This window comes from Dermacentor andersoni, chromosome 1 (genome assembly GCF_023375885.2).
Source record: "Dermacentor andersoni chromosome 1, qqDerAnde1_hic_scaffold, whole genome shotgun sequence".
Taxonomy (NCBI): Eukaryota; Metazoa; Arthropoda; class Arachnida; order Ixodida; family Ixodidae; genus Dermacentor; species Dermacentor andersoni.
Genome location: NC_092814.1, coordinates 119,536,841 through 119,540,728, shown reverse-complemented (window position 1 = coordinate 119,540,728; position 3,888 = coordinate 119,536,841). Strand labels below are relative to the sequence as shown.

Genomic DNA, 3,888 nt, shown 5'->3' with positions numbered 1-3,888 from the left:
AAGCCACCACATCAGGGTCCAAATCTTAGAAATTAACAAGACAGGACGTGAATGCAGCTTTTTGGCGCACAAGACGAGGATGAAGAAGAGGCTGCGACACATGAGCGCAGACTTACAACATTGTTTTATTTTGAAGCAGTGACCACATGTATAGCAAAATCTGGGACACATCACGTGTGCGCCGCCCGCAGAAAATACCTATCTTTGCGCAAGACGGACAGCTCCTTGCTGGAAAGGGCGATGGATGACCTTAACCTCTTCTAGCCTGAATTTAGCATACTGCATAAAAAAATTATTTTTGCTGTGGCTTTTTATGTTCTGGTTATGAGGAAGTTACACAGCAACTTTTATGCGTGTCGGGGTTTTAGGAAGAAAGTTACAGCTATGTCGCGAAAACGCGACAACAGGTCGTAATGGATCAAAAAATGTTTATTTTCAAACACACTTGAGAGCTCATTTCTTTGAGTTTAGCACATTTGTATCTCAGTTCTTATGAAAAGAAATGAAACAATTTGAACTTTTTTTTATACACAGATGAACTTTGCACTTTGTGCAGAAGGAAACAGGTTGGCCTTTGCAGCCAGGCATCTTGCATCGTTGTCGTTGCTGCGACACTTCAGGCCAGTGGCCAACATTGTCTTGACGGACTTCAGCATTAGGTGTTGGAGCTGCTGGTCCTCTTCTTTTCTTCTTCTCAAGCTCTCCTTCCACGGAAAGAGACGGCCGGCCCCTCTTCTTCATCACGTCCTTGTTTTGATTGCACAGGCAGCTGGCTAGAGAAGCCTTGAACGCTACAAGATCCAGTTGATGTTTCTTTGGGATTCCTAGAGCATCACAATCCCTCCGGTAGAGCAGCCAGCTGCTCACAACAGCCATGTCCACAAAATGAAAAAAAAATCGCAGGTAGAATTTCTTCGACTTCAGAAAAATTCTGTAGTACGCCATGAGCCCATCGAGAAGGTCGACTCCACCCATAAAAGTGTTGTAAGCCTTCACAATGGCTGGCTGCTCAACTTCACATCTTTCTTTCTTTTTGCGGTCATACCGCTGGCAGCTTCCTAGAGGCTGGGCACTCCCGAATGTGCTAGCAATATTCACTCCCCGGCTGTCGTACCACTTCACTACTCGGACTTCGACCCCTTCAATAGTAGCCTGCCTCTCCACGTGGCTTCCTCTACCGTTCTTCTTCATTTCTGCATCGCTGGGCAGTCGGCATCCAGAAATTCTGTTTGCGCGTGCAGTTCCCATTGCTGGAATACCACGCTGATGCAAATTTACCAGCAGTTTTATGGATGTGAACCAGTTGTCAAAAAAGAGCAAGTAGCTCTTGTTCTCTGGGATGGAGCGCGAAAGCTCGAGCACAACATTAGAGCTTGCTCCAAGGTCAGGTAATCCAGGAACAGGGCGGATGTCCCCTGTGTATATAGAGAAGTCAGAGACAAGTCCGTGGGTGTCGCAAAGTACAAAAATCTTGTAGCCCCACTTGTGAGGCTTGCTAGGGACGTACTGCTTGAGTGAGGAGCGGCCTTTGAACGGCACAATTTGCTCGTCGACCACCAGCATCTGTGACTTTGGAAGGATTTGAAATTTGAGCAGCAGATTGTCAATGAGTGGTCGAATTTTGAAGAGCCTGTCTTTGCCAGCATTTGCTTGTAGGAGATTGTTGTCGTTGAAATGAAGGCTGTTCTTTATCGCTTGCCACCTGTCACGTGACATAACTTCTGCCACTTTTTCTACTCGCATCTCGCGGTTCCAGTACATGCGCGATCGCGGAAGCCTGTATATGGACATATACATTGTGGCCCCAAGAAACTGCTCCAGTTCAGCGCGTGTTAGGCACAATGCTTTGTTGGCATTCTTCTGCACTGCATAGAGATTGGACTGGTCTGTAATCTCCTCAAGAAGCTTGTCGTCAAAAAAATACCGGAAGTACGCAATGGGAGCTTTCGGCTCATCTGGAGGGTCTGGAAGACCGTCTTCCTATTGAGGGTGGCATGTCCGCGGATGGTTCACTTGCTTCCAGAGGAAACTTCTTGCGCTTGACGTTGACGGCTCTTCCGTTTCACCTTCTTCATCTGCAAACAAAAAAAGAAAAAGAAATCACTGCGAGGTCGCAAACCACATTTGAGAAGCCACAAAAACCTTGGCTTGAAAAAATTGGCTGGGGCTTAGCTAAGGGCCTGGATATCTCGAAGCGAAAAGCTGCGGTGATCCGCGATAAACACGCGCTTGCGGCGAACGTCAAACGATGACGCATAGCGCGCGGCAGCGTGCGCCTGTTCTATGGGCAAGCGCGCCTTATATACCCCTCCTTTCAAATGCGCACGGCTGCGGCGAAAGGTCAAACGGTGGCGCGGAGAAGCGACGGCGCACATGGGCAGTAGCCTGCGCAGTGCGTGACGTCACTCGTGCTCCGACAAACGCGGTGTTGACTATCGTAGTGAAGCTTTTGGCTTCAAAAGAAAAAGACGCGCCACTGCAATACAACACGAAAGAACGCTGACGGCGTTTCACATTGCAGCCGAATGCAACTCGCCCAACAAACAAAAAATTGCGCACCTGTGTCGCTCCCAGACTGCCCAGATTGATCTGATGGGGCAGCATGTACTGTGTCAGGGCTGTATTCCGAATCGCTGTCGCTGAGGCAGCTATCTTCGCTTTCTTCAACGGGTGGAACCCTGATCCCGTAGAACCTTCTGGTGTCCATCACGAACAAAAAGCACCGAATAACTGCAAAAAACAAAAATTACTAGTTTTTTGACCACATGCCGAGGAAGACGAAGTTGTGCACAAATCGGGACGCTACAGCCTGTTGATGCGAAAACGCGACAAAGCGACACACGCTTGAAAAAACAACTAATCTTCAAAAACAAATTATTTACGTGATCTGCGTGCATTATTCAACCAAGTGCCTATCATGCAAAATTTTTTTATATTCAAAAAACTTACATACCTTGAATGGAGACGGATGTCAATGGATGGATAGTGAGAAATGTTCTTCGTCGGCATCAACTGGAGAAATGGCAGCCGTCAGCTCTTTACTGAATCGACGATAGATGGCGCTGCCTTTTCCACGTGTTGCCAGACATCTGTGGATTCCCTCTGAGCGCAGGGGTAGCGGCTACAGATGTTTTCTTCTGGTGGTGCGGCTTAAAACCGGTATGATGCGAAATCGCGACAACAGGTCATAAGAGGTTAACACAGATGTGTCACCACACCTGTCAATCAATTCTGCTTCGATGATTTCCCGGGTTAACTGATCACGATTTCTGCGGACAATTGAGCATGCACTGTATACCGGTTTGCGCGTGACACTATTTGTGGCGTTTGCCTGATTACGCGTACAATTTCTACAGTGGGCATCCGAAAACCCCCCTCTCATTACTATCACATTGTAGCGATGCTCCCGTAGCCTGTCATTAAGGCATCGTCCGCTCTGACCAACATAGTTACACCCACAGTTCAAAGGCAGATTATAAACTATTCCTTCTGCGCAGTCAACAATCTTTTACGGATGTCTATTTTTGCAAACAGGCTCTTTGGGGGCACTGGTCAATCTGCACAAATATTGCAGTTTATCGGGAGCGGAAAAAAAACACTTTTACATTGGCTCACTGGCAAATCTTTTTCAGTCGATGCAATATGCCGTGGATATACGGAATAACTGCGGCTTTTTAGTAAAGCGTGGAAGACTGAGAGGCATTAGTTATTTGTGGTGACATGGGCATCAACAGGGCTTCAGCAACACTAACGAGGACATGTGTGGGGCACCCCGCGTTCCTGAGGTGAAGTGCCTGTTCAGAGAAGCTGTCGATCATAAGCTCCGGGCAAGACTTGCTTAAAGAATTGGACAGGCATAACTTCGCGATGCCCCTTTTAACCAGCTTT

General features: G+C 47.5%; 1 pseudogene; it reads right to left on the bottom strand.

Moving 5' to 3' along the window:
* Nucleotides 1-411: 411 nt before the first annotated feature.
* Nucleotides 412-3,169, bottom strand: LOC140215242 (piggyBac transposable element-derived protein 3-like; annotated as a pseudogene).
* Between the last annotated feature and the right edge of the window lie 719 nt (nt 3,170-3,888).